Raw genomic sequence first — 9993 nt, 5'->3', positions numbered from 1 at the left:
GGAAGCTGATCAGCAGGCAAACCTTCCCTCCAGCATCCCACCAGAAAATGGAGGCTGGCTCCATCCCTGGATCTATACCGCAAGGGATGCAGGCCATTCTAGTATACATCACATTTCCTTCACTGTTGACAACTTTCTGCGCCGTCTAGCGGTGAAATTCGATCAGCATGACTAACTCCCCTCACCCTCTCTGGTTGTAGACGACTTTTTCTGCAAGGGAAATCACCTTCAGTAAAAATGTTTATGGGTGAAATGAGCTCAGCAGGTGTTCTACTTTTCAACATTGTTTTTTTTTTATCCGATTCTGTAGTATTGTGGCAAGTTTTAGATGCAGAATCATTAGCATATGCAGAACAAAATCGAATCTGAAAACTATTATTGGTAGTCTTAAGGAGAGTTTGAATGTAATGATAGCAGTGACAGCATGGAAGCCAATATACATAAATGCAATTGGCCTGGGTTTCTGGTATAAGCCGTGTTGAGGTACAGAACGACAGTGCCTTCTTAGCGCAGTAGGCAGCGCGTCAGTCTCATAATCTGAAGGTCGTGAGTTCGAGCCTCACAGAGGGCATTTACTTTTGACTATTCATTAGAATTAACTGCTTCGGGCCTTTTCAACCTTTACTTTTAAATATTATTCTCCTTCGGCTGTTGTGCAGATCCATGAAATCACTGCACATTCTCACTCCAATTCATCCATTCATAAATCAAGTCATCCATTAATAAATCACATTAATTGCAGTAACAGTGGCCTGGTTTTCGATTAATCTCAAAGGAACGCGGGATTACCAGCTCATGTCATTCAAAGTGCAGGAGAAAGATAGTTTGTGCTCGTGTGTAAAAAAGCATGTGATCCAGGCAACGTATGGTGCCGCACTCAAACCAATATATATGGATCCGGGGGAATCTCATCACGGATTACGTTGAAGGTTGACAGGAGATTTCAAAAAATGAATTCCCAAAATCACACAGGTCTGCCATTTTCTTGATATCCACTCCTGTCAATAAGAATGGTCCAGTGCCTTTGAAAGCCTACCGGTTAGTTATCAAGGCAACCTATAGATTCAAGAAAGCATCCCATTTTGGGTCCGAGAACAAGACAACTGCAGTTGCTTCATCTGAGCTGTACATTGAAACACAACACAAAAACCAAAGTCTAGCATCATCTACTCTCGGGGCATTATGTACTAATGTGCTTTAAATGGGCGGGTACTTGCCAGCCCAGAGTAGCGGCATGTCTTTTATCGGAAAGACTATGGTGTTCCTTACGAGTTTGCCGGTAAGCCGCCAACAGCAAACACAGCTTACTGCTTCCACCGCCCGATATCCCGATATTACCGGGATATTGCAGCTGGCGCAGTCACGGTAAGTGCCCATTGAGAACCACTGAATCACTGGCACCGCTGTTAACGGTGCCAGTGATACAGTGAATTCACTGCCGGCAGGGGCCTGAAAATGAGAAACAGTTCAAATGTTTTTGCCTTGAAAACAGGCAAAGACTTGGATAACTCTCTGCAACTTAATTTTGGGCTTTGAGCTACAAAATAACTAATGTCCCCTCATTACTATTCACTGACGATTACAAAGAGATGTTAAGTGTTCAAATACCACGGTGGTCGCTCTTTTCTGCCTGAGCGGGGTTGTTTACCTTGCTTGTCACACAGCCATCCTCAGATCACCGACGAGATATGAGAGAAGAGAGGCACTGCATTTTATTGCCGGCCCATACAAACCCAGAGATTTCTTGCTCTTCCCCAGGTACTCGGAGAAGAGCATGAAAACCCAGAGACCCTGGGACAATCCCCAAGGTTTGATAGGTCTCGGTGGGGCACATAACACGCCAAATGGGATTGTGGATGCTTGGGAGTTCGGAAGGGCAAGGACAGTGTCCTGTGAAACCATTTTGTGAAGTTGTCCACCCTAACAACGAGGGTTTTGCCATTCGACCAACAGCACACGGCAAATAGGTGCCCATGTCCCACCTCGTTTTGGGCTGCTGCATCAGATGCAGCCTGGAGCGGTGAGGGACATGGACACCAGACAGTGTTGCATGCTCTGACTTCAGCTCCAGTCCTGCGCGCATTTACTAGTCTGAACTTCTGAAAGAAGTCAGGTCATTTCTTTCCGGGGTCAGAGTGTACGACTCCAGAAAGAAATGATTTGACTAATTTCTGAAATCGGACTAGTGAATGCGCTCAGGGACTTAAGAAAGTAAAGTTCTAGCTGCAGCGCACACGCCGTTGTTTATCAAATGGCGCGGCGGAAACGATTGCATGTCAGTTTAGTCTGGATTTTCCAAGCTGTGTTTGGGGGACATGTTGCAGGACTTTTTTGTGGCTCGCTCCCCCACTCTTGCAATGCTGTATACTCCCCTGGGGTCAGGAGTGGCAGGGAGCGGTGTGTGGGGGTCATCTCCAAAGAATAAATGACACACCTGAAAGTTATTTGCATGGCCAGTCACTGACAGATTCCGACCTGCATTCCAGAACACCTAATTTTCCAGAAGCGCTCCTCTGAATTTGAAATGTGCAAGTCCCCAGTTTGAAACCAGATAAGAGTGCCCAATGGGTTAATGGACTGACTTCAGACCTCTCTGTATAACCTGCAGGCCACACATCCAGTTCTGGTGAGACTCCGATGCATGTTTGCTTGATAGGCTGGGAACTTTAGTCATCTCGCCTGGTCTCGAGAAGTTGCCCTGTTTGATTCGCAGCACAGAAAACTTATCAGCACTGACATTAAGCTTCACATATTTTCCTCATGTCAGTCGGGTGCAGAGAGACACGTTTGTATGCTGTGGGTTACCGAGGTAAGAGTGCACAAAACATAGGCACAATTGATAGTGGGCTTGCAGGCACTTGGAGGGGCACTAGGCGTTGGGTGACCATGCATGGCTCCACTTGTAACACACTTTTCAAAACTGTCCATCAGCCACCAAAATGCAACCTCCCCCCAAACAAAAGTTGAGAGTTGCTCAAACCCTGTATTTATACCTCAGGGGATTCAGGGCACTGTAGTTTGCATCTCATTTCCTTCACTGCTGTCAGGGGCGGACTGCCCTATCGGACGTTCTGCCACCGGCAGAATGCAATTCGGACTCGGGATGGCCTGGGGCCAGTTTTACAAGCCACCCTGGGGCCAGTTTGGAATATAACATTATTTTTGCGATTGAGTAACTTAAGTTACTTTAGGCAAGGTAATGTTACATATTGCTCTGAGTTACTCGCCGCCGCACAGCTGATGGAATGCAGAAGGCATCCATCAAAGAAGGTTAACACTTAGTAAGTGTTAACTTTGCTTTGATGAATGCACACAATAGCTGAGGCCGTGATGGGCAGTGTGTGTCCCCAGCCATCTGCCGGTGTGGTGCCAGGTTAAACACCAAATTGTAACAAATTGTCCTGGGGGTTGGGAGGGAGAGAGCTGAGAGCTCGCCTTCTGATATGGGCGGTTCCTGTCCTGTGTTGTGTGCATGTTTGTTTTGGGTTAGGGTGGTGCGCGGGGTGACCTGCCTAGTGTATAGTCCTCCTCGCTGTGAGCGTCGGGGCAGCGACCAGGCAACTGCCAGGGGCCTGCTGCTGCAATGTGGCTTGGGCTGGCTTGGCAGTCAATCACGTGAGCGGACCGCATGTGCATGGTGTATTGTGCTGCTGGGTCTGGGTGCGGTCGGTCACTCACCACGACAGCCCCCCGCACATTTGGTAAACAAGGAAGGAATTTTTGACATGGAGTAGCAGCCTGCAGGCCTCTGGCCCTCTGGCTATTGCAAAGCAAAGCACATGCAACTTGCAAGTGTAACAACAGCGACAAGGCCTCTATCCGGAGCTACAGCAGGCCAACAGAAGGCTCCGCCTAGCTCAACCCAGCTCTGCAACCCAGCCGAGGTGGACAGCAGAAGACATTATTTGTGCATGCACGTGGGCCGACGTGATCACAAATAGTAAGTAAAGATAAAAACATAAAATAAAGGGGCCAGTGCCCGGCCAGGTCATCTACCCTTTATAGCTTTTTTTACTCTGGAGGACTGGACTGGGCTTGTAGACCGTCTGCAAGCCCAGTACTCGAGGCCCATCCACTCCATGCAAAGACCCCTGCTGTTAAGCAACTTAAATTAACTAGTGATTGCCCTGAAGCTGCTGCCGTCTGAAACCTCTTTAAAATGAATAGAAAGGACCCGGCTACTTCTTGAAAAGGATAGATGTGCTGAAGGTCAAAAGGAGAAAGAAAGCAGAGCAGCCATCCATGCCATAGACCCGTTGAAGCATTGCTTCATTTAGAAGTCACTGTAGGCATGCCGCTAAGAGCACACCGTTTATTTTGCAGTTTTGCTTGCTTTGTACTTTTATTCTCTTGTTACTAGTATTCCTAGTGCTACCAGTAAATCTAAAAATATATGTATTTGTTAAAAATGAACCTTTATTAAGTTAACTGAATGAACAAGAAAATAATTCCCAGCACCAGATAGCAGAGTGTGTATAACTGAAATGACATACCCAGCGGGTAAACTGCCCAATGTACACATACTTCAATGGAACATGACATCATGAAAACATCCTTTTTGACAGAGTGAAATGTCCCAGTAACAATCTATATATCTTAAAGAAATATGTGCCCTAAGATCCCATTCCCTTATCTTTTACATTTCTAACAGTGAATACGCTAAAGTGTACGCATGGCAGAGTTCAATGATTTGTTTGATCTAACACAACTGTCTGTTCCATTCTGTATAGTTCAGGAAATCATGCTCCGAGTTTAGTTTCTTTTTCAAACAATTAAGTTCCATTGTGCGGCTGGCCCTGCCCATTTCTGTAACTCTCTCTCTGTAGGATCGTGCAGTACATGGAAGTGCGTGTAAACGGACTACATGCCTCCACACATTCTGCGTGTTTTATGTTCATTTAAATCGGCCGAGACGAGGTCCATGACTGCAGAGATGTTTTGGAGAGACTAACCCACCCTGTGCTGGTATCAATTTGCGACGCACATACACACTGCATATGCATACAAATATTTTTTTTATTTCTAAACTCCCCTTTTACCTGCAGTGATCTTCTTTATGGTTGGTGCAGGTCAGCAACACAGCACGCTCCACCTGATGACTGATATCTTGAAATATGCACCAAAAGTAGTTGCTTTATGTCACTAATCAAATTTTTTCAACATCGCTTTCATGGACAACGAGCAGATGAGGCATTCCAGCAATTATTAATCTGCTGATGCATCAGGTCCGGTTCTCTGGGGAGAGTACCTTGTGGTTAGCCTGGGGCAGGTAGACAGATTGGAGAATGGTGGTTCAATGTGTATGCTTCTGATGAAAAAATAAGTTGAATTAGTGCTTGGAAATGCAGGGCAAAAGATTAGATCTGTTCAGTTTTAGGTCTCTTGAAACGTGGCTCGTTCATTCAACGTCGAGCACACTCCACACAGTTTTGACCTAGCACAGCCAGTTTGATGCACCCTTCTTCCACCACTACTGCTGTAAGGGCCAGCCGTGTGCTGGAGGATCTGAGAGTTGATGGCAATGGGAACTTTGCAGGCATAGAGTCCCTGTCTATTGCCGCTCAGCATGTGAGTGCGCTTTACGTGGAAATGCCCCAGAAACTGCAGGCACATGCAGTTCACTGCAAATTTTGCTCAGTCCTGTGAACGAGACTGTAAATATGGAGCCAGAAAGTGCATTAATGTATTATCCTAATTATGTGCCTTTTTTAAGTGGACTCGCTTAACAGAGCAAAGCACAGAAGCATCATTGAGACACAAAGTTTACATATTTACTCTGCTGCTCTTATGATGCAGCTATCTGTGTGCCAGCAACAGAGCTTCACCAACCAAAAAGCACCTGTTTAAAAGAAAAACCCTCTTCAAGGTTCATGAATTCCCACCTGAATTCCTTTATGCGCTACAGAGTGCCTTGACCAATGGATAGATGAATGGATGGATGGACGGCATAGGTTGGTGTATATAGTAATGGATCCATGGATGGATGGATGGGCAGGAGGAAGTTGGGCCAGCTGGAATTTTGTGACAATGAATCTCCATATCAGTGTTTATTGCACAACTTATTTTGTTGCATGTGTTAAATCACTGAAAGTACAGTGTGTTTATATAGATTTTTCAGGTTGCCATTATCTCACCTTCTGGGACGTATAGCTTACTATTCAGGATGTGAAAATTAAAGCCACAAAATATTCTTTTGGCTTAACATGTTGCTATACGGATTTACATGTTGTCATGTGGCTCGATTATGCCATTTCTGTTTTTTGTAAGTAAACTCTATAAGACATTATTACTGAAGGCCTTGAAATCCAAACTATTTGTACCCAGTCAAGCTTGGAAGGTATGTGATCAAATTTGAAGAGTGGCGCTTAGCGTTCAGCCAAAGTTTGTGATCCTCCTAGTCCATTCCACCCACCCCCCTCCAACAGCTGTTTGGCCATCCCACTCCCTCCTTTTTGGATGCAGCCAGAGTACCACTAGTTTCGTATTTCCACTTCCACCACTGCACACATCACAGTCCCCAGAATTGTACAGCACATGCATTAATCCACTCCTTTTCATGCATAGCCTGTTCTTGCAGGGGTGAGTTGTCGGATTGGCTTGGGGTCCGCAGTGGCACCAATGGAGAGTGGTAGATTGAGGCAGCGTGGGCCAGCCCAGGTACTCGCATTCACAACGTGGGGTGTATCTGTGATTCTTCTGTAATGCCGGGTGATGCCTGTGCGACACACAACCTAATTCAACAGATTCCTGCGGCAGGTGTGTTCACCCACTGGATTATCATACCGGTGCGTGGCCTCGAGCATAACGTGTTCTTGCAGGAGCTATGCCCTGCAAGTTCAGAGAGTTGTGGTATCGCCAGCGGTAACAGGTGGCCCCAACAAAGTGTGGGAGTTGTTGGCAGTGTGTGCCAGGTACTCAAGACCAGCTTACAGGATGTGAGCTGCCTCTGTAAGGCAGGTCACACCTGATACCATAACATGCCTCCACAGATTTCTGCAGCAGGTGTAGTCGCCCATTTGGTTATCTTACCGGTGCATGCAATGTTGTGAATTGACGTGATTCACGGATGCTGGTTTGAGGGCCCCTCTTTTTGAGGCGAAGGACTGGCCACTTTTCTTTTAGGTGCCCGGCCGTCTTTCTTGTCCCAGTCCGAGCCTGACTGCTATATGACAGCTTTTACGCACTCTCGTGGTCATGCAGGAAGCTGATCAGCAGGCAAACCTTCCCTCCAGCATCCCACCAGAAAATGGAGGCTGGCTCCATCCCTGGATCTATACCGCAAGGGATGCAGGCCATTCTAGTATACATCACATTTCCTTCACTGTTGACAACTTTCTGCGCCGTCTAGCGGTGAAATTCGATCAGCATGACTAACTCCCCTCACCCTCTCTGGTTGTAGACGACTTTTTCTGCAAGGGAAATCACCTTCAGTAAAAATGTTTATGGGTGAAATGAGCTCAGCAGGTGTTCTACTTTTCAACATTGTTTTTTTTTATCCGATTCTGTAGTATTGTGGCAAGTTTTAGATGCAGAATCATTAGCATATGCAGAACAAAATCGAATCTGAAAACTATTATTGGTAGTCTTAAGGAGAGTTTGAATGTAATGATAGCAGTGACAGCATGGAAGCCAATATACATAAATGCAATTGGCCTGGGTTTCTGGTATAAGCCGTGTTGAGGTATAGAACGACAGTGCCTTCTTAGCGCAGTAGGCAGCGCGTCAGTCTCATAATCTGAAGGTCGTGAGTTCGAGCCTCACAGAGGGCATTTACTTTTGACTATTCATTAGAATTAACTGCTTCGGGCCTTTTCAACCTTTACTTTTAAATATTATTCTCCTTCGGCTGTTGTGCAGATCCATGAAATCACTGCACATTCTCACTCCAATTCATCCATTCATAAATCAAGTCATCCATTAATAAATCACATTAATTGCAGTAACAGTGGCCTGGTTTTCGATTAATCTCAAAGGAACGCGGGATTACCAGCTCATGTCATTCAAAGTGCAGGAGAAAGATAGTTTGTGCTCGTGTGTAAAAAAGCATGTGATCCAGGCAACGTATGGTGCCGCACTCAAACCAATATATATGGATCCGGGGGAATCTCATCACGGATTACGTTGAAGGTTGACAGGAGATTTCAAAAAATGAATTCCCAAAATCACACAGGTCTGCCATTTTCTTGATATCCACTCCTGTCAATAAGAATGGTCCAGTGCCTTTGAAAGCCTACCGGTTAGTTATCAAGGCAACCTATAGATTCAAGAAAGCATCCCATTTTGGGTCCGAGAACAAGACAACTGCAGTTGCTTCATCTGAGCTGTACATTGAAACACAACACAAAAACCAAAGTCTAGCATCATCTACTCTCGGGGCATTATGTACTAATGTGCTTTAAATGGGCGGGTACTTGCCAGCCCAGAGTAGCGGCATGTCTTTTATCGGAAAGACTATGGTGTTCCTTACGAGTTTGCCGGTAAGCCGCCAACAGCAAACACAGCTTACTGCTTCCACCGCCCGATATCCCGATATTACCGGGATATTGCAGCTGGCGCAGTCACGGTAAGTGCCCATTGAGAACCACTGAATCACTGGCACCGCTGTTAACGGTGCCAGTGATACAGTGAATTCACTGCCGGCAGGGGCCTGAAAATGAGAAACAGTTCAAATGTTTTTGCCTTGAAAACAGGCAAAGACTTGGATAACTCTCTGCAACTTAATTTTGGGCTTTGAGCTACAAAATAACTAATGTCCCCTCATTACTATTCACTGACGATTACAAAGAGATGTTAAGTGTTCAAATACCACGGTGGTCGCTCTTTTCTGCCTGAGCGGGGTTGTTTACCTTGCTTGTCACACAGCCATCCTCAGATCACCGACGAGATATGAGAGAAGAGAGGCACTGCATTTTATTGCCGGCCCATACAAACCCAGAGATTTCTTGCTCTTCCCCAGGTACTCGGAGAAGAGCATGAAAACCCAGAGACCCTGGGACAATCCCCAAGGTTTGATAGGTCTCGGTGGGGCACATAACACGCCAAATGGGATTGTGGATGCTTGGGAGTTCGGAAGGGCAAGGACAGTGTCCTGTGAAACCATTTTGTGAAGTTGTCCACCCTAACAACGAGGGTTTTGCCATTCGACCAACAGCACACGGCAAATAGGTGCCCATGTCCCACCTCGTTTTGGGCTGCTGCATCAGATGCAGCCTGGAGCGGTGAGGGACATGGACACCAGACAGTGTTGCATGCTCTGACTTCAGCTCCAGTCCTGCGCGCATTTACTAGTCTGAACTTCTGAAAGAAGTCAGGTCATTTCTTTCCGGGGTCAGAGTGTACGACTCCAGAAAGAAATGATTTGACTAATTTCTGAAATCGGACTAGTGAATGCGCTCAGGGACTTAAGAAAGTAAAGTTCTAGCTGCAGCGCACACGCCGTTGTTTATCAAATGGCGCGGCGGAAACGATTGCATGTCAGTTTAGTCTGGATTTTCCAAGCTGTGTTTGGGGGACATGTTGCAGGACTTTTTTGTGGCTCGCTCCCCCACTCTTGCAATGCTGTATACTCCCCTGGGGTCAGGAGTGGCAGGGAGCGGTGTGTGGGGGTCATCTCCAAAGAATAAATGACACACCTGAAAGTTATTTGCATGGCCAGTCACTGACAGATTCCGACCTGCATTCCAGAACACCTAATTTTCCAGAAGCGCTCCTCTGAATTTGAAATGTGCAAGTCCCCAGTTTGAAACCAGATAAGAGTGCCCAATGGGTTAATGGACTGACTTCAGACCTCTCTGTATAACCTGCAGGCCACACATCCAGTTCTGGTGAGACTCCGATGCATGTTTGCTTGATAGGCTGGGAACTTTAGTCATCTCGCCTGGTCTCGAGAAGTTGCCCTGTTTGATTCGCAGCACAGAAAACTTATCAGCACTGACATTAAGCTTCACATATTTTCCTCATGTCAGTCGGGTGCAGAGAGACACGTTTGTATGC

General features: G+C 46.2%; 2 non-coding genes across 2 annotated transcripts; both read left to right on the top strand.

The window, feature by feature from the left end:
- The first annotated feature begins 498 nt into the window (after nucleotides 1-498).
- On the top strand, nucleotides 499-571 carry TRNAM-CAU (transfer RNA methionine (anticodon CAU)). Its single transcript has one exon. It is a non-coding gene; the product is annotated as a tRNA-Met (tRNA).
- Nucleotides 572-7696: 7125 nt separating this feature from the next.
- Nucleotides 7697-7769, top strand: TRNAM-CAU (transfer RNA methionine (anticodon CAU)). The gene has a single exon. It is a non-coding gene; the product is annotated as a tRNA-Met (tRNA).
- Nucleotides 7770-9993: the final 2224 nt, after the last annotated feature.

Source organism: Ambystoma mexicanum, assembly GCF_040938575.1.
Source record: "Ambystoma mexicanum isolate Mex_15411 chromosome 12 unlocalized genomic scaffold, UKY_AmexF1_1 Mex_chr12_unloc.2, whole genome shotgun sequence".
NCBI lineage: Eukaryota > Metazoa > Chordata > Amphibia > Caudata > Ambystomatidae > Ambystoma > Ambystoma mexicanum.
The sequence above is the reverse complement of the archived record's forward strand: the minus strand, read 5'-3'. Positions and strand labels throughout refer to the sequence as shown.